Source organism: Peromyscus maniculatus, chromosome 5 (assembly GCF_049852395.1).
Source record: "Peromyscus maniculatus bairdii isolate BWxNUB_F1_BW_parent chromosome 5, HU_Pman_BW_mat_3.1, whole genome shotgun sequence".
Classification (NCBI taxonomy): domain Eukaryota; kingdom Metazoa; phylum Chordata; class Mammalia; order Rodentia; family Cricetidae; genus Peromyscus; species Peromyscus maniculatus.
In genome coordinates, this window is record NC_134856.1 from 24,481,731 (window position 1) to 24,503,324 (window position 21,594).

Consider the following 21,594-nt stretch of genomic DNA (forward strand, 5'->3'; position numbering starts at 1 on the left):
TATGGGTGTCACAAACATGACGCACATGCCATAGAGTTCAAAGGAAAAAGAAATCCTTATTGCTGAGCACTGGTGTTGTGGCTGAACTGATGTCTAGGCTCACAACATTCAGTCCTATATGAACGAAGCAGGGAAGATGTGTGAACAGTGAGGATGAGCAACAACATCTCAAAGAGGTTACCCAGGAGGTGCCTCCACAAGCTCAGGTTGTGCATAGGGAACATGGAAGAGCTTACTAAATATGAAGACTACAAACAGCATCCCTGTGTGCTCACTTCCTTTAGCTCCACCCTCAAGACAATCCAGGTGGATGCAAGGAATAATAATGCTTGTGTTTTGGGCTGGCAAGATTGCTCAGTGCGTAATGGCGCTGGCTGACAAGACTGATGATCTTTGTTTGATCTCCCAAACCACATGGTACAAAAAGAGAAGCAACACCCACAAGTTGTCCTCTGATCTACACATGCATGCCTTGATAAGCACAGGTACACACACACCACCATCACCACCAACAAACACCGCTTGCCTGGGCATCAAAGGAAAAAGCTAGTCACTATATTAAACATAGAGGTCAGGCAGTAGTAGCACACGCCTTTAACCCTAGCATTCAGGAGGTAGAGATCCATCCAGATCTCTCTGATGAGCTCAAGGCCACACTGGGAACAGAGCCAGGCATGGTGGCCCATACCTTTAATCCCAGCACTAGCTAACTATAGAGGTCTGGAGGTCTGTACAGAGAGACAGGAAGTGATAGAGCTGGGTGGAAAGAGGAAGTGATGTAGCTGGGTGGAGAGAGGAGGTAAGATGGCAGGGCACAAAAAGATACATAGGCATGAGTATACAGGAAGTAGCTCTCTTGGGCTGAGGATTTCCTAGTGGTAAGAACTTGTGGCTGGCTTGTTCTATTCCTCTGATCTTTCAGCTTTCAACCCCATGTATCTGGCATTGGGTATTTTTTTTTTTTATTAATAAGACCATTTAGCAATTCGTGTTACAACCACATGACATGTAAATTAAAAGCAAAGTTTTAAAAAGAGTAATTATGCTCTAATGTGGAAAACTTACAAAAGTTCACTGTGGAGATGGAAGAGAGAGGAGGCACAGGGTGTGAATGTGGGGTCCTAAGCAAATTCTATCAGCATTTACAGAGGGTATGAATTAAAATTATTATAAAATTACATCTCCATAATTTGTAGAATCTAGAAAGATTAAAAGAGAAGTTACTTATTTAAAGGTATGGACATCATTTTCTTTCATGTCCAACAAAAAGTTGAAAAATGAAAGAAAGGAAGCACACGGGGCTTCCAGAATTTGCAGAGCAAAAAGACTTTGCCTCTGACAGCTGCTCTCTTGTAGGCATTCCCTACTTAGAACTACTTTGCCCTCACTGTAGCTTAAACACCACCACCAGAGGCAAGGTTCAGAAAATGCTGGCGCCTAAAACAAATTTTAATTACCTCTTAGAATCTAGTAACACAAACACACATGCACAAGTGTGTGTGCACACATTTTCAACTTTTCAAGGAGTTCCGCTGAACTGATTATATCATAGACTTATATCAATTCAAGAAATAGTATTGTCCCTTCAGATGGGCCACCTAAATAATGCAGTAACTGGAGTGTGCATGGATATACATAAAGAAAAATATGTAATGCAGTGTTCTATTATTTCATGAATGCTATAGTTTGAATGCTGAATGCCCACAAAGGCTCAGGCATTAAACCTTGGTCCCTAGAGTGATGATATTAGGAGACTGCGGAATCTGAAGAGTTGTAATCTTATAGGATATACTTAGAATAATGAAGGTGTGCTCTTTAAAGGCATTTGGGGACCTGGGAAATTCTTTGCTTCCTGGCTCGTTTCATGAAGTTTGCTCCAAATGTACCCTCTCCCATAGCTGGCTGGCACTGCCATTCCGTGCTTTTACCAGAAGTCCCAAACAATGGGGACACCAATCTTGAACCTCCAAAACTATGAGCTAAAGGTTCTGCTTTATGATTTAATAGTCTCAAGTGTTTTGCTGCAGTAATATATAGCTAATATACAATATATAGCCATATACCTATTTGCATAATACGCATTTCACAATGTTCTCATGGCTCATAGATTTCTCTTACTCCTTGAGTTACTGGACTCTCCCAGTGCCTCTGCAGGTTGAATCAATTTTGCTGCACATTTTTAAATATGGAAATAAACATAAAGCATTGTATGGTACTGCTTGCTTGAAAGGAACAAGAGAGTGTTTGTGCCCCAAAAGAAACAGAACAGAGAGTTCAAAGACTTTCAAGTCTTCTACATCCAGAGCAGCACAAAGACCCCTCTTGTGGCAGGGGGAAGAATGACTGAGGTGCGTATCACATGAAACATTTTCCAAGATTATACATCATATTCCTTCCAAAGGTTTTTGGATATTAGCTTATTTGTCTCCTTGCATCTCTGAAAGATAAATGAGAGCATGCAAGTTCATATTGCTTCTCTGAAAGGGGTCACCTGAGGCAGGGAAGGGTGAAGCTGAGAAGAATTGCTGAACTCAGGCAACATCGGACAGAATTGGAGTCTCCTCTCTTCCATACATAGACTCTTCCTCTTAACATAATGTCTCAGTGAGGGTGGGGGTGGTCCAGGGGAAGAGGCTGTGCCTATCACTGGAGGACCAGACTTCTTATATATTTGTGTGGTGCTTCTGCACATCAGACCATAGGATAACAAGGTAATGAACCTTAAATTTGACCAATTTGGACATTATGAGGAAGACCAGAAAGAATAGTAGTACCTCCCATTCTAAACAGAACTGCAAACAAATGGGCTACTTCTATGGCAAGCCTCCTCAAGTATCTGAAGTGGACTTAAAGTCACAGTAGCCTTCCAAGTCCCCTTAACTATAAAATACACAGAAAAAGAGATACAGAGGAAATCACCAAAGCCTTACATTCTTGCCACAAGCTGTTGCCCTGACGGGAGGCAGCATCTAATAGAGCTAGATGCTAGTATCTTACTTGTTTCCACTCACAGTCTTTTCCTGATCTTTCTGGTGTTCGTCAAGGATGAGAAAAAACAAACTGAAAAGAAGGCAGACAGCAGAACACAGTGATGCTCTCAGCACCACGGTTTGCTCTCCCTTCATGTATCAGATGGGAAGGTGGGCATCTGGGAAGAAAGCTGGATGGGAACCTGTCCCGCTTCAACCTCAGAGCAGTGGACACTGGCATTTCTAAAGCAAAAACTCCCAAGTGCAGTCATGAGATCTGGTTCAGGTGATTGCCAGGAAAACGTTCCTAACCCCTGAGCCATCTGTTTAGCCCTTATATGTCCCCAGGACAGACAGCCATGCCACTAACAAGCAATTGCCTAGAAAGCAACGATGATCCCCACAAGCAGGACACTCCCAGGAATGCAAAGGATGACTGGTCTTACTGGTCCCCTTTGCCTACCTCCCACTTCTCTAAGTAAGAAAGAGAAGAGGAAGAAAGAGTGCAGACCCCAGCCAATAACCTTTCCCTGAAGATGAAGAAGTAGATGAAAAAACCAAACCACAGCATCCTCAGAAATCAAAGAGCCCAAGACTGGCCTGTAATGTTGAAATTTCTACCTGAGAAATGATACTGGAGTTTTCAACCAGACAGAATGGGAGTTGTGAAAAGTGACTTGAAAGTTGTCTAATCTGCCTAGGATGTTGCTAAGGGATCTGTTACCCCGCTGGGAAGATGAATTTGACCTAGCACAGCAGGGGAGCAAGGACTGGTGAAAACTAAAACCACTTCATGCTTGTTTCCCACTGAGCCTAGCCTTCTCATTCTACTAGATAGACATGGATGCAAAAATCAACAGAGACCACGGGGGAGGAGGGGCAGGCACTGGCAGGGAAGGAAGACTGCTATTTCTGCTTCTTCACAGAGATGATTTACCGCCGTGAAAGCAGCCCATCAGCGCTAGGTGTAAGAAACACAAAGAAAGGAGTCTGCAGCCTTTCTTACAGCAGCGCCTGCTGTTTTCAGGTTCCCGCTTTCACACTCGGACGTGGGCAGTGCACACTGAGCAGTCTAGAGAGGGTCACACTTGATACCACAAGAACATTTATTTCAAGCATGAGCTACACCAATTAAATGCAATGTGTATTCACAACATTAGTCATTTCACACAGCAGCTGATTATAATGCACGCTCCCTGCAAAAGCAGCCAGGATTTAGCAAGGTATAAAACCACAAAATACTGTTCTCAATCATCTATCATGATTTTTAAAAAAATATTACAATTTTTAGTGGCTTAATGCATGCCAAGACAATCCATTATTTTTCCTCACTCCTGGTAACTGCCGTTCGACCTTATGATCATCTTGTGCAGATGAATTGAGCCTACAATAACCTTAATCTGGCAATAATTTTTGAAAGTATTTTCCCACCACCACAAAAATAATAGCTGTGAAGTTGCCATAAATACTGACAATAAATACTACCAGATGCAACTATCTCTGATTTAAAACTCCTGTGATTAAGTTTCAGACAAGGACAGCTACAGTAAGTCATATAATTGAGAAGTAAGAGAGGTGAGACTTAATTCTATATTTGACTGTTAGTTTATGTAAGGAAACTGCCACTCTGTAATCTATGTGCAGTTTAACACACTGCTGCATAGAGTGAAAATAAAAGAATCTAGTGTGTGTTCAAATCAATTCAACAGACTCTAAGCATCCTAGAATAATACATCTTGTAGAGGATTTATCAAAACTCACAATGGTAAAGATAAACAAGATACTAGAAGCATGTAAGTGTCACCATAAACAAGATGCTATGGAACAAGCCAATATATTTACAGCCCACAAGCAAGTCCCACTCCCTCTAACACTCAAAATGGTTGAACTATAAAAGATTAAAGGAAATGACAGTCTATAAAGGAGAGGAGGGTCAAGAGATACAAGAAGGATTAGGGAAGCAATGAAGACTAGAGCTAGATGGAAAGGTATAAGGGAAAGAGCCAGGTTAACAAAGGATTTGTTGAGAGAGTGAGTGAGGAAGTGGATAGGCCAGCCGGAACAGGAACTGGAGCAGGAGAAGGAAGCAGCTAGATCCCTAGAGAGGGAAGCTGATCTAGGGCTGGGAGGGTCAACAGCCCAGCTTTGCTCACCTTCCATGTTGTCTGCTGGTAAGGGCTCACACTGCCTAGAGCCAATGTCAAATTCACAGCAAGACTGGGGGCAGAAATCAGAGAGTCCAGAGCAGGGCACAGACATGTGGAGGGGATGGGTTTGGGTGCTGGAGGGAAAAGGTGAGTGAAATGCCTGGCTTGTTTGTTAAAAATAAGAATTCAGAAAACAGTAAAACAGATTTCTTGGTCAGGTGTTTGAGGTCACAAAATCCTGTCTTGATCCTGAAACCTAGCACAATACTGATAGAAGAAGACGTTGAAGAGCCTAGTAGTATACTCTGGTCAGGCCTCCTGACACTAAGAGACCATGCCACCGATCATTAATTAAAGAAATGACTAGTGGAACACATCAGCTTTTTTCCTTCTCAGGCACAGGTAAAAACTTTGGTACAATGAGTGCATTATTTTATGAAGCTCTGAAATCTTCTCCAGCTTACAGGACAAATTCATTACTCAATGAGTACTTAAGAAAGGCATTTAAGTGACAAAAGATTCTACGAGTCTTTAATGACTCAGAAAACATATAGGAGAAAATCCACAGATCTTGAAAACATGTTTAATTCACAATACAACAGATGTACAAAGGGGTTAGGAAAATGAAAGTGAATCATGGAAATAACACCATTAAAGCCTGAAAGGATTAACCCAAAATACAGTTTCACCACAGTCCTTATAGGCTGGGGGGAGAAGATGGAATAGCCGAAGGTTTTAATAGGAAGTCCAAGAGGTTAGGTCTCCAATGTTTGAATATATATATATATATATATATCTTTCTCAATGATTCTTGGTATTTGTGGTCACTGAATTCTTTGAAATTGATATACACAAGTCCTGAGATAGTCAACTTATTATTCTCTATTTTCATGACTGCATTCAAGAGAGAGAGTGCATTTTCAATTATAAGTGGAAAATTATGACATCTCTCTCCCACAGGATATGAGCAAGGCCTGTGTCCTTCTTTTGAATTACTGAATCCCAATAATAAAGAATAAATTATGAGCTAACATGTTGCAGGACTTTTCTGAGAGGCCACCAGCTGCACCTTCATCTGACACAGAGAGAAACACACAGACTATTCTCCTGCGAGTCATGTGAGCATTTTGGTGTACCTGGGCTACAAGACTGCATGAGTTCATATAAGGAGGTTTGATTTCCTGGGGATAATTTGTGTGTAGGAAAGGATATAAAAATAGATATGAAGAAAAATAATTACTCCTGGTCCCTTAAGATTGGCTACAAACATTAGTTCTGACTCACAAACTGGTATGCAAAAACAAGAGAGAGTTCTATCTTTTTCATCATTAAATTTATATGTATGTGTGTGTGTGTGTGTGTGTGTGTGTGTGTGTGTGTGTGTGTGTGTGTATGGGCATTTTGACTGCATGTATGTCTGAGAATATGTATGAACAGTGCCCACAGCAGCCAGAAGTGGATGTCATATCATATTCTCTGGGACTGGAGTTTCCAATGATTTTGAGGCACCAAATGGGTGCTGAAAATTGACCCTGGGTCCTTTAGAAGAGCATCCAGTATTTTTGACCACTGAGTCATTGCTCCAGGTCCTGGTCATTGATTTCAAATACAGAGGATCAAAGAAATACAAGATTAAAAAAAATAAACCTTTTTAAAGACACACTTTTGTGCTTACTGCCCTCCATCTCAGGTTCCCCCTGCTTAGCCTCTGGGTTCTGGATTATGTTTACCACCACTGCTTGCCAAAATTTAAATACTAACTGATCCATTGTGTGGCACATATTTACAACTAACAAGGTCAAATAATTGGCTCAGCACAATTTCATAAATGTTGTGAAGAGTCAACCATTTTCAGCTAGAGGAGACACTATAGTATCACACTTAGAAGCAACCAATGAGATAGAGAGTGGTTCAGTAGATAAGAGAACACATCGCTCTTGCAGGGGACTCAAGTTCAGTTCCTACATCAGGTCATTTACAACTGCCAACCAGCCCAGCTCCAGGGCAGCCAAAGCTTCCCTAAGGCACTGCACCCATGTTCATACAGTCATACTCAGACAGAAGCACACACATAAAATAAAAACAAAAACAAAGTCCTAAAAAGAAAACAAACATCTGTATTTCGGTTGTTTAAAGGACTGAGTTGGGAAGGACCTCTTTACTTAATTACCTGCTATGCTGGTTCCTTTTTTATCAATTTGATACCACCTAAGGTCATATAAGACGAAGTAAGCTCAACTGATAAAACTCCTATATTATATTGGCCTGTTGGCAAGACCAGCAGGCATTTTCTTGATTAATGATTGGTGTGGAAGGTCCCAGCTCACTCTGGGTGGTATGACTCCTGGAAGAGTGGTCCTGGGTGCTTATAAAAGAGCAGATGAACAAGGCATAAGAAGCAAGCCAGTAAGAAGCATCCCTCCATGGTCTTTGCTGCGGTTCCTGCCTTGAGTTCTTATCCTGACTTCCTCCATGATGGACTATAAGCTGTAAACTGAAGTAAACTCTTTTCCTCTCAAGCTGCCTTTGGTCACAGTGTTTATGATAGCAGCCACACAGTGATCACCACACCTGTCAGTAGTTAGTGCCCTCAATCTGTGTCACATTCCTGTAGTGTGGGAGGCTGTCATTCAAAGCTCTGTTCTCTGGACAGCATTGATAGACTACTACCAAGAATTCCCAATGTAAATTCAAAGGGATGCAGCATTATGAATGAAGGGAATGTGGTAGACTATCGCCTGAAATTGCCAATGTAAATTCAAAGAAATTCAGATGTATGAACGAAGAGAATGTGAAATAAATTTTGAAACAAACTTGTTACAATCATAACAATTATCAGAAATATATACATGCTTCTACTTTCAGGGAAAATGCCAATCAAATAACTAATAATCTCCCTCCAGAATCTCTGAAGATATGTCTCTATACACAAATCTCTTACTAAAGCCTCTTGTCTTCACTTCCACAAAGTCCATTCATTTCTTTTCTATGAGGAAATGATCATCAATATTTGGAACGCTTCTAATGCTTTTGTCTATCATTAATTTTAGATTGTATATGTAGACATACAAAAGAGGTGTGTGTGTGTGTGTGTGTGTGTGTGTGTGTGTGTGTGTATGTATGTGTGTCTGTGCACGTGCATATGTGCATGCACTCATCTATAATTAGAGGACTTCCTATTTGACCTGAGGAGGGAAATGGGAAATGGAGGAATGACCTTTCTTTAAGGGGCAGTGCCTTGAGAATGTCCCTAACTTTCTAAACCAGCTTTTACCTATTAGATGTCATCAGATGTTAGACAAGAGCAATAGAGACAATTACATGTATAGAACCAATGGTATATCAGGAATTCTGCCCAGGGCTCCATGTGACTACTTATTATTTATTACTTACAGTGGATGAAGAATAATTTATTACTGCCCCCACTTCAAAGAAGAGAAACTGGAGCCTTAGTGATGTCAAATTTGCCCAAGATCACAGAATCAGAACTCTGGAGCCAAGGCTCAAAATTGCATTTGCCTGATGCCAGGCATTGCATTAACATCATCCTTTAATGTGCCAAATTGACACACAAGTCACCATTCCTAAGGAGTCACAATAGGTGTGTTAGGCTCAAAGCTGAGAGAGTGTTCCCTCTGGCTATGGCTCTATAACTGCAGTAGGCTGAGCTACCTTACCCTGCTATGATGATGTATATAGTTTGTGTATCTGGACAAGTTGCAATCTGTTCTTGGAGGTAGAAAGATAATGAATTTTTTAAGAATTTAATTTTTGGTTAATGATGCTAAACTATTGAAAAGAAGTGTTGGAAGTATTACTTGCTAGGCTTTGTAAGTAAACAATAAAAGTCCTAATAAGTGTTGTACTTCCAATATCTCTGTACTAAGACATTCACAAATATGAAAGCTCACTTTTGACTGGCATGACTTATATGTGGCCTATGTAGTTAGTAAAGTCTCAGGGATTAAACAACAGAATTGTCTGCAAATCTACGATAACACTCCAAAACAAAGCCAGTGCCTTCATTACTGTGATGAACACAGATTATTATTGTCATATATATGTCTTCTAACTTGAAGCATCAAATAAAGTTATAATAAATGGTTTGATGTCAAGTAATGAGTCTCTTTTTCTGTTGTTCAAATATTGAATGAAAGTATGTCATTTTCACATTCTACAATAGGCGGACACATCAAAGCATCACACCAAATAAAACAAATACATGCTATTCTGTTTACTAGCTAAAAACTAAAGCACAAACCAACACAGATAATTTTTAAAATGTGAATACAATGTCTTTAAAACCAAGCAATAATTTTTCATTTCTATTATTCACTGTGCAGTTTTTCTTATAGTATTCTTAGTCCTATAGTCATGAAATATGAATAATAGTGTCTGTCTTAGTAGGGTTTCTGTTGCTGTGAAGAGACACCATGACCATGGCAACCCTTACAAAGGAAAACATTTAATTGTGGCTGACTTAGAGCTTCAGAGATTTAGCCCATTATCAGCATGGCAGGAAGCAAGGCAGTATACAGGCAGACATGGTGCTGAAGAAGTATGTGAAAGTTCTATATCTTGATCCTCAGGAAACAGGTAGTGAACTGTCTTCCACATTGGGCACCACTTGAACATATAAGACCTCAAATCCCACCCCCACATTGACACACCTCCAGCAAGGCCACACCTCCTGATAGTGTTATTCTCTATAGACCAAGCATTCAAACATGGGAGTTAATGGGGGCCAATTCATTTAAACCACTATGGTGTCTTTCCCCCTTTAATATGTGTAACAACTGAAATCTACATAGAATATCACCATTTACCAAAAAAAGCAATTGAGCAAACTCTTCGTTCTTCCAAAATACATACAATATAAAGGACATTGAAACTAAAGAGCAAGAAAATATACAAAAAGTTCTTCAAAGGCATGCCATGCAGCTATGACTGTGCACAAAGAACATAATTTTCCACCTATTCAATGGGAACTGCTAAGATGCATTTTATACAAACAGTGTAGAAACAGAAAAAACAATGAGAAGGATTGAGAGGTGCCTCCCCAATGGGGCACAGAGGCAGAAGCAAGCATTACATGTAGAAAGAGGCATAGATGTAGGGTGGAGCTCTTGAACATTTCTCCAAAGCAGGAGTGAGAGAGGAGGAGGGGGAGGAAAAGCCAGGGGAGAAGGAGGAGGGATGACAAAAGAAAACCTAGAAGTTGCCTGCACACCTACTATGTGCAGTCATCCACATCTGTCCACACTAGATACTGGTACCTACACACCAGGTCCATTTTTTTTTTTTTTGCTTTATGTTCATTTCTTCTTTGTTGTTCCTCTCCTTAATTCTTCTCAAATAATTGATGAGATTCTTCATCATATCCCAAGGAAAGATTCCCTTGATAGTATTTCCAGAGTGAGAAAACCAAAACCTTCAATCAGGATCAGATAGACTCCCAACTGGTCTCTTAAGCCACATGTCTAGGAAACTTGAGACAGAACTCTGTGATATACCAGTAGGCACACAATGGTAGCTTACAAAATGATAGCATTTAGGAAGTTAAAGGGTTAAGAATGCAGACACCTGGTCAATATTCAAACCTATTTATTAACCCTCAGTGTCTATCTTTATGGTAGTTCCCAGCCTGGGACTTTGCACAGCAGTTGCTTTGAAACCCCACCCCAACCTCCCATGCTGAGGCACAGTGACCCGTGCACTAAATCCCCATGCAGTGTGGGTAGAGCTCTCAAACCTTCCTTTAACACAAAGGGCACTAATAATAAAATGTAGGTCAGACTTGGTAATTTCCAAATTATAAGAGCTATACAACATAATTCAATGCATAAAAAATGGTAGGACTAAGATAGGCAGAAAATAGGAGCTGTCATTGGTTCCGCCATAGAAATGTTTTAAGAATATGGGACAGAGGTGACTGCCAGGCAGGCCCCCCTCACTAAGTCCTAAAGACATTTCCAGTGTGGTTTCTGACCTCTACTGGGAATGTGTGCCTCAGAAGGAGAATAAAGAGCAGAGTTGATGAGCACTGCCTACAGTGCTCGGGAGTCCTCCCTCTGTGGGGAGAATCAGTGAGCTCAGTGTCAGGCCAGAAGCAGCAGCCCTGGTGTGCTCACTACCCCATCCCTCCCTTCTGAGCCACTGCACAGAACCTCCCAATTGCTTACTTAGTTTTTCACACTCTGAACCAAGAACTTATCTTCTGCTCCACCTACCAAAAAAATGAATGCAGATGTACACACACATAAGGGCATCTGGACACGAAAGAGAAATAGTTTTAAACTGAGTCATCCCTTTTCTGTACCAGAACAGGGCTCATTCCCAAATAGCTGCTGACTCTTGCCACTACTATTTTGAATGTCTGACTCTATGTGGTGTGCCTTAGTGGAATGAGCCTGACTGAAGAGCCAAGGCCACGTGTGTCATAGCTTCTATTTTTGCATCTATATCTAACAGATCAGTGCCCTTTCTTAGAGCCAAAGGTGAAAACATGAATAGAATTAGCAACCTTTGACCTTTTAAAGTTCTGAAAACTTGAGAGAATAAATCTCAAATACTTACAGAAAAACATATTTTTGTGAAACAATTGGAGTTGTTCCCATTGAGGCTTAAAATGCATAAGTAAAAACACTTGTGTGGGAAAATCGACAGATACACAAGTACAATGCATTTGATTTAGCATGGTGCTTACTGTCATGTTAGAGCATGAAGGTCAAGTGCACAGGTTCTGGAGCTGAGCAGCTGTTCAAACCTTAACTGGCTTTATGATGGTAGGACAAATTATTTATTTCTATGTCTCTGCTTCAGTCTCTTAATCTAGAAAATGAGGATGAGTCAAATGTATCTTCCTATGGGATGTCTTTATGTATGCTGTGAATATTGTTGCTCCCATTGGCTAATAAATAAAGCTGCACTGGCCTATTGCAGGGCAGGATGGAGGCAGAGGTGGGAAAATCCAAGAGAGATAGTAAGAGGAGAAAAGAGTGTGTGTGTGTGGGGGGGGGGGATGCCAAACAGCTGTCCAAGGAGCAACATGTGATAGGAAGCTGGTAAAGCCATGGAACATGTGGTGATACATAGATTAATAGTTCTAGGTTAATTTAAGATGAAAGAGCTAGCTAGCAAGAAGCTTGCCATAGGCCATACAGTTGGTAATTAATACAAGCCTCTGAGTGATTATTTTATAAGCGGCTGTGCTATCTTCTGTTGAGATAGTATAGAGAGGTTAAGTGAACAAACGTGCTAGAGAATACCAGATGGCTTGATATCCCATCATGCCTCTGTGTAGTTGGGAGTTTTCCCACAGCACCTCTGTTTAGTTGATATGTGATAGAGCACAGTGTATGAAAAATTTGCTATTAATGATCATCAGTATAAGGATGATTAAAATATAAATAGTTGGGCATGGTAGCAAATGCCTGTAGTTCCAGCTAATAGGTACTTGTGAGACTGAAGTTGAAGTTGGAGGGAGGCTTACTTAAACTCATGAGTTTGAAACTAGCTTGGGAAAGATAGTGAAAACTGAGATTAATACAAATAATAACACATAACACAAGTATGCCAGGTAAGAGTCATTCGAGAAAGGCTGTCTTTGATCATACTCTTGAGTAAGAAATTTTCCCTGGTTATTGTTAAAACAAACAAAAGTGAGACAAAAATCATTCTAATGTTAATTATAGAATGAAGGTACAAGTAAAGATTATAGAACGAGAGGCCAGTGAGATGGCTCAGAGGGTAAAGACTCTTGCTGCCAAGCTTGATGCCCTCTGTCTAACCTGGAACTACCTGACAGAAGGTGAAAACCAGACCTGGCAAGTTATCCTCTGACCTCTACATGTGCAGGGAACACTTGTCCTGCCCTACTCAAATGAGCAAATGGAATAATTGTTTGAATTACAGAGGATGAAGGCCTCCAGGAAGAGCAACAGTGACTGTGTGTCAGGCACACTGTGAGAAGTTTTGCAGTGATGATCTCACTCTGCCCTTACAAAATTATCCCGACTATTCGTAAATAAAAATAGAGACACATTAAGTAACTGGCCCATGCTACAGAAGCAGAAAGCAGAGCCTGGATATAAACCTGCTGTGGGATGGTCTGTATGTCAAATCTGTTGCTCTGATTGGTCAATAAATAAAATACTGATTGGCCAGTGGCCAGGCAGGAAGTAGGTGGGACAAGGAGAGAGGAGGATTCTGGGAAGCGGAAGGCTGAGGCGGAGAGACACTGCGAACCGCCGCCATGACCAGCAGCATGTGAAGACGCCGGTAAGCCACCAGCCACGTGGCAAGGTATAGATTTATGGAAATGGATTAATTTAAGCTATAAGAACAGTTAGTAAGAAGCCTGCCACGGCCATACAGTTTGTAAGCAATATAAGTCTCTGTGTTTACTTGGTTGGGTCTGAGCGGCTGTGGGACTGGCGGGTGACAAAGATTTGTCCTGACTGTGGGCAAGGCAGGAAAACTCTAGCTACATAAACCTCAGGGCACAAGCTAACGATAATGTCGCTTCCAACAATGGTACATTTTCATGTTAACATTAACTTTTGTGAGTTCTCTGGATTTATCAGGGAATCTTACCTAAGTAAACATTTTCAAGGACAAGAAACAAAGAAGTTGATTTGTAATAAAATGGGGAGCTTTCCATACTGCAGTGTGGCTGAGCTGGTTCAAGGAAACAGCACCTCTCCCACGACTGAATGCCATTTCTTTCACAGTCTTCCTTCTATTCTTCCACAGAAGGTTTTAATCATGTTTACTTTGAATCCTTGTTTTTGTCAAACTAGTCAGAAAAATGTTTGTTGACCATGCTGTACCTAGTAAGAGATAGCCAGACAGCACAGATCTCCTCTTGCCTTAAGAAGCCATAATGGGGCCGGGCGGTGGTGGCGCACGCCTTTAATCCCAGCACTCGGGAGGCAGAGCCAGGCGGATCTCTGTGAGTTCGAGGCCAGCCTGGGCTACCAAGTGAGCTCCAGGAAAGGCGCAAAGCTACGCAGAGAAACCCTGTCTCGAAAAACCAAAAAAAAAAAAAAAAAAAAAGAAGCCATAATGACACTCTTCATGAAAAGTAATTTACCCCCACCTTCAATTTCCAAAGGCATCATGGAAAATAATTTCCCCACTTGGAATTCAAATAGTGTGGAGACTATTATTTTCCACTTGGTAGATTGAGCCAAAGAAGGAATTGAAGCATAAATAATGTTGCATAAGAAAGTTTGCAAATTAAAGTATACAAAGTAAAACATGGTATTTTGTCTAAAACATTTACTTAGAGACTCTAGCTCTGTCTTCTAGAATCCTATTGCTCACTACTCCAAGACTGACAGGAACTCAGCCCAAGTTGCTGCAGTGGCCTACAACTCACGAATAGATATGATCAGTCCAAGCTAAGATGACCGTCTTTCCATCCACTCACCGACACCCAGTCCTTCCAGTTCTGTTTGTGATTCAGCTTTGATGGTCTCTTCTCTCTCTTTAATTCCTCAGCTATTCTATTATTATTATTATTAGTAGTAGTAGTAGTAGGAGGAGGAGGAGGAGTGATAGGAGTAGTAGTAATACTCTTTGGTAGTAGTATTCTCTAGCAACAGTATACTCCAGTAGCAGTAGCAGCAGTAGTAGGATTCTCTAATACCTTGCACCCAGACTGCGGTTTCCCCTCCCTCCACTCCGCCCAGCTCTCCCAGGCACCTACCTTCTCTCCCACATCCTTCTCCATTTCCCTCCAAAGAAGAGCCGGGGCTAGCAACCAAACACGGCATAACAAGATGCAATAAGACTAGGCACATACCCTAAAATGGAGGCTGAACTAGACAGCCCAGTATGTTCTCAGTTACTTTAAGGATTTTCCAAGTTGTCAGTGTTTTTCATCTTCCTGGTATCTCTGTAGATCTGGCAGCCCTTTGTCTCCATCCTAAAGCTCTCTTCTACGTTGGTTTCCACATGTGCTACCTCTGTCTCATTCCTGTTTTTCTTATCATGCTTTCTCTTTGTAACAGAGCCTGACCATCCCTAACTCCCACTATGCCAGCATGTTCCAAGACTCTAGTCTATATTTGGACTATTTTCTCAATCTATTTTTTAAAGTCTTTCTTCGTTTCCCATGATCACTTCTGTAAGCCTGTCTCCCCATCGTTATTTCAAATTCACTGTTACTTAATCCAAAAATCATCCCAACTTGCTCCTTTTCCACACATCCCAGTATAGAGAGGAAGAACAGGCGCATAGGGCACAGACCTGGCCAATGAGACTCAAGAAAGGGTCGGGGAGAGCTTGTGTTCTTTAGTAGAGGTGCAGTGGATGGAGTCCTTTCTTTGTGACCTCCTAGGTTAGATAAGCAAACACAAAGCCCTAGAGCGCAGCATCCATCTTGCGCCCATGCAAGGGTAGGAAAGGAGGACTGGAGGTCAAGGACATTAGAGGATCGACTAGGAAAGAGGACCCTGGGCCTCTGATGGTATCGTCTCACACACAGCTGAAAGGGCATCAGCAATGGCCACATGTGACCTTTTGCTGTATATGTTGGGGCACGGGGGGGGGGGGGGGGCGTGTGCCATGGGGAGTAGACCTAATCACTTATGCAACTGTTAGATAAATGTTTCTAGAAAACAAGACAAGTCTTCTTGCTGTCTCTTTGTTCCCTGTGTCTACTTCCAAATGACTGCTTAGATTTTTCCACATGGATTTTCCAACTATACCAAATTAATCATAATGAAAATCAACTTGACAGAAAAGAGCCAGATATATGTGGCGTCTTTATAGTTAATACATAGCCACATTTTGTATAGAATAATAGTTAAAGGCATTTTCAAACCGTGATACAACTAAACCCTAATGCAGCAAACACAGCTTCTGGAAAGCCCTTTGGGGAAGTGGCCCTGGACTACTCAGCTCTTGTCTCACACTTCTCCGATGTTATCCTGGCATCTGCTTCCTGGAATAAGATCTCTTGATCACTTGTCATCTTGTCTGAAATTCTCTCAGATGTCACTTAGCTCATCGATACCTAAGCTTTGCTTCTGTCACTCAGCAAACCATGGGTGGGCACCAATAACCTTCAGAATTGAACTCTGACCACAATTAAATATGATCTTTAGCAAATTAAATTTGGCTTCCAGTTCTATTTACGTACTGAAATAATGGGGATGGCATGGGAATCAAATGCAATACTGTATGTACAAATTATTTCTTATCTGTTATGTTGCAAGTCAGTTATTTGATCTTTATTTTTGTAAGGCTCCAAACAGAATTAAGTAAGTACATGATTGTAAAAGAATTTACCTTCCCCTTAACTCTACCATTCATTAATTACCACCTCTTGTACACTGCCCAATGTGTAATCAATAATGGTATTATGCCTTTCTTTTATTGATCTTTGATGTTTCTGGGAGTCTCACTGGTTCATCTGTAGGGTGTGGAAGGGCAGACTTTTTGCATATTTGGGAGATGGTGATGTTCTCAGATGTTGCTTCCAATAACCTAATCTAGTTAGCCATTCATGAATTTCAGGAGGTTGAGCAATAGAGGAACCATTCAGCTAATCTTTTTCCCCTTCCTAACATTTTTTAAAGCAGAGAAAGCCTACATGAAGCATAGACAATTATTTTCTCACTGTTTTTACTTTTTGCCGTGTCCAAGGTCAAAGGATTCTACAAAGACCTTTGATTTGGTGCCCTATGAATCACATCTCAAATACCAAATTGGATGGTGACTGGGACAGAAAGAGGAACAGGGTGACTTTCTTGTCAGTACAGCACATGTAAGAGGGATTTATTGTGGTCTTCTCATTCTTTCTCATAAGTCATTTGAGGAGACAGAGACATATTGCCCATTATAACGGGACAGAAATGAGAACACGGAATCAAGATGGCTTGCTTACAGTGGAACGTGTGGACATAGCTGTGTACAGTGTTCACACTTTACAGTTTTCCTCCCCTTCGGAAACAAAGAGACTCAGGAAGCGGATGTCACAGTATCAGAAGGCAGAGGAATGGGCTTTTGTTCATTGTTCTTCACATGTGTTCAAGTGACCCAGCCCCGGAGCATCTTACAGACATGTCCCAGCTGCAGGTCACCCAATAAGAGCACAGATGAGATGTTGGACCAAAAGGCACATGGCAAGGACAGTGAACCTCATGGTGCCTGGTACCATCAAGTCTTCTCTTAGACATACACAGTGTCACTCAAAATGAACCTCTGAGTGCAAAACATGGAGCAGATGTGGCCAGTGTTGGCATTCCCACCGCATTCTGATATTCTAAAGCAACATTGCAGGAGTTTTACATTTTCCAGTCATTGAGAGAGCAGGTACTGAAGTCTCCACCTGAGAACAGTAGACGCTGAGATCCACATCCACACAGTCTGTAGCAGATCTTAGGCCAAAGTCGCTGGCATTAAACTCTATCTTGGACTCTCAAGGTGCCTTTCTGGCTGTAAAGGTATCTATGAGGGGGCTAAGCAGTGTACCCCTGACCCCAGCTGTGACATGTTCTTGGTACAGTGTTTGCTATGTATCCACTTTCTCTCCATGTTGTTCAGATCTTGGTTCTTGCAACCCCTGGTGAGGCTTCTAAATGCTTCTTAATATAATCGTCCATTTCCAGCTTGGCATCGTCTTTTCTCTGATACCTTCTTAGGTTGCAAGGAGATGCAGCCGTGTAACCCTGTGCATGCTGAGGACAGCAGCAGAGGGAGGCAGTGTTGCCCCACCCAAAAGGAACGCCCTGCCTGGGGGCTGCATTAGCTGGAAAGGTTCTTTGTAGAGACAAAGAACATTATTGTTATTCTCTGAATAACATTTCCAAGCATACCTTGGCCTTTTTTCAGCTGTAAATGAACTTAAGCCTTGAATTTAAAATTTAAAGCTGTACCTAACAGCACACGTGCACACAAATACATGCATGCACACACACTCGTGAATATTAATGTATAGATTCACACTTAAACGTGTGTGTATGTATGAACCACAACTACAGACTAGAGTTTCTGAGATAAGGCCCAGGTTCTCCATTGTTCTGAGGTCTGAGAAAGCAGCCCCGCACATTCCATTCCCTCACAGCTAAAATTGGAGAACGACAAGCAAGTATACCAGCTTAAACAATCTCCTCAATTCTAAGAGGAAGCAGAGTAAAGCTATAGTTGAATACAATGTGCTTATCAATAACTTCTTCAAAAAACTCAACTGGCAATATAAAAAAATAAAAAACTGTATAAAATAATAAGCCACGTGTCTAGTTAAAGAAATCTCTATGACAGCTTCCAAAAGCAAATCTTCATTAGGGTTCAAAGCTATGCCCATAGTTAGTATACAAGACTAATGTCTTTGCATACTCACACACTGAATTCCTCAGGACATGGTACAGAAGCCACTGCCAGCACAGCATTTAGAGCCTTCCTCAATGAGCACACTTTAAAAAACAGTTTGACTTCGTTCATGATACTCAAACAATCATGATCATGACAAGAGGAAAAGAAAATCTTTGTGATGTGGAAACAGATAGCCCTCGGCACTCATCAGCATGGGCCATCACCTTCTGTTGATATGCACACGACTTTTCCGTTCATTTAAAGATAATTTTCACTTCAGTTTAACCTAACCTGGTTGTAATTATCATTCCATTCACATGACTCCCAAAGAAGCCTATGTTTCTTCAGACTTGTCTTTTGTTCCCACTGCGCTGTGTATATAAACTTGCGGTAATTAAAAGCTATTCCTAGCCAGAGCAGTGAAAGCTTTTGAATAACTAACTGCTGCTCCTTTCAAAACAGAAGAAATATTTTGGCAATGTATCACACTTCAGCTTTACAAAGCCAAGCATTAGTAGGAATCTAATACAGGACACATGTCCCCACTGCCTACATTTGGCTATTTAAGGGTTCGCCACCATCAAACAGCGAGCTTACCAAACATCCGCCCACAGAGACAGCTGTGCCCAAAGGGCTGCAGGGTAGAGAGACACAGCACTGACGGCCAGGCAGACAGTAAGGGCTAAGCCACCAGGCAAATGTCAACAGCTGAAGAAACCTTGCAGATAAGAGGAGCAGGGCCAAGAGTCCAGAGTAGAGGAAAAGAGCACAGAGTAGAAGCGAGCTTTTTCAGCCCAGGGCTCCAGTTTCACTCACAGACCTCACAAGTTGGTCAGGCATCGGGTGATTTAATAAGCAGGTAAATGATGTGGGGGGTCCACTCTGAACCGGTGACTGAATTACTGTTTATGGATTCTACTAGCATAAGAAGGCTATGTGATATGCAACAGCCCAGGTAAACTTCCCCCATAGTTCAAAGAGTTTTCATATGCTTCAGGAAGTGTCAGGGTGACTGCCGTTCTTGTCCTTCTCTTACCTGCCTTGGGTTATTTTCACTGACAGATTTCACTGCATGTGGACTGTCACTGATGGCACGTCCTCCTACCTTCACAGGCCCACACCTGCTGGCCAGCTCCCATGTGCCCCTTGTTCACAGTGGACCCTCCTGTGTGTGTGGGCGGGGTGGGGGAGTTTTCACCATGACAACCCTGATTATGGAAACCTCCGAGTATGAAGATGACATTCTTCATAGGACTATGGCAGAGACACCCTTCTTTTTAAGTGATTTTATTTATTTACTTTTGTTTTAAGTAAGGAAATCTATTACCATGATTGTTTTATTCTTTTTTATTTTATTTCATATTTTTTCCTAATTTTTAAATTTACTCTCCTCCATTCCATCTATAGTATGGATTCTTCTACATCTTTCTATGTATTCATAGTTGTCCTATACAATAACACATATACGTAGTCACCCTTTATCATTGGCTATTTTAAAAGAAATGATAGCCAGGTACTGTGGCTCATACCAGTAACCCTAGCACTTTGGAAGTGGAGACATGTGGATCAGGAATTTGAAGCTTGTGTTAGCTACATAGAAAATTTAAGGCCAGCCCTGTACTTCAGAATCCGCCTCAGAAAATAATACTAATATTTAAATGGGGCTTTTAATGGCTTCTGCAGCATCTTTAAACCAGATGGTCTTTCCAGCCTTTGCCCTTTTATAGCTCTAACACATGCACTGCATCCTTCTTTCACAGAGACTTCATGAGGTCCTGCTGGAGTTCCGTTTGCACACATTTCCCACTGGCTGTGATGAGTTAGACTCAGCGGAGCATTTGCATTTACCTGTAAGTCTTGGCACTTTGATTCTTAGGGTTGATAACAAGGAACAATATGGCTGAAGCAGATGTACAGGTACTTTTTCTTTTAAAATGTCCCATAAATTACTTTTTGAAGATGAAAAACACATTCCATCAGCATTTTATAAGGATACATTTTTGTTATGGCCTTGCCAAAGACTCTCTTCAAAATGTTTCAGCCTTATAACATAGTAATCATATTACTTATCTAAGTTTGTGTTTCTAACCAAAAAAAAATGTGGGAAGATTTTTCTGCCATACTTCTCTGAAGCCTGTCTCTTTAATTCTTTGCCAGATTTTTACTACATTTTTCACATGGTAATTTTCATATAATAGAGATTAAGCTCTTAGCTTCAAATTGCAATGATTTTCCACATCTATTACTATTTCTCTTTTTTATGCCATATGGTCCTCCATACAAATCTTAGATTATCATCAAGTCATGAGTAGCCATATATGAATTTTAAGAGTGCCATTCTTCAGAAAATTTCCCTTGCCCCAGACTTCTGTATAATCCTCTCTTTCAACTTCTTCATTTGTACTCACTTAGCCTACTGAAATATAGTTCTCAATGGGAAAGGATGATACATGATTTTCTTCCAGATAAATAGTTGCCATTCAGCTTATTTAATTTTACTCACTTAATCTACTGAAATGTAGTTCTCGATAGAACAGGATAGTGACATGATTTTCTTCCAGGTAAATAGTTGCCATATAAGCTTATTTGGTGAAATCCTCCATCATTTACTTGCAGAGTTAAGTTGTCCTAACCATGTTAAATCATCAAGTGGCCTGCAGTCAGCTTCCAGATCAAATAGGCCTCACTTCTCTGTCTGTGTATTTTTGGGACATCACACAGATTTAATTGCAATCCCTTTTTGTTATGTTTTGATACCTGATCAGATTAGTGTTATCATTATGTTTAAAACTATCCTTGTATTCTTAGACAGCATTTTTTCTTTATAAACTTAAAATTTGATCTAATACTTAATATCCCTTTCCATAAAAAGGAATTTTTGAGACCTTTTTAAAAACTACATTCAATTTATAAGTTGAACTTAGACAATTTCTGTTTGGTTTCCTGTTCAAACATAGTCATACTCTTCCATTTATAAAGATTGTATTGAATATTCCTCCATGAGAAATACTATTTCAACTAATTAATGCTATTCAAGAAGAAGCTACCAGTGTATAAATGTCCGTGTGGTGGTTTGATGAGAATGACTCCCATAGACGCTCATGTTTGAATGCTTGGCAGTCAGGGAGCATAACTAACTGTTTGGGAAGGATTGG

General features: G+C 40.9%; 1 protein-coding gene and 1 long non-coding RNA gene across 5 annotated transcripts in view; one reads left to right on the forward strand and one right to left on the reverse strand.

Moving 5' to 3' along the window:
- Inpp4b (inositol polyphosphate-4-phosphatase type II B) overlaps positions 1-21,594 on the reverse strand; it is a 742,657-nt gene that overhangs the window by 291,988 nt on the left and 429,075 nt on the right. The gene's annotated exons all lie outside the window — the stretch shown is intronic.
- The window catches only part of LOC121829371 (uncharacterized), a 29,358-nt gene continuing 21,090 nt past the window's right edge, over positions 13,327-21,594 (forward strand). Inside the window, exons 1-2 of the long non-coding RNA XR_006072148.2 lie at positions 13,327-13,420; positions 20,200-20,289. This is a non-coding gene — a long non-coding RNA (uncharacterized LOC121829371). The remainder of the gene's footprint in view (positions 13,421-20,199; positions 20,290-21,594) is intronic.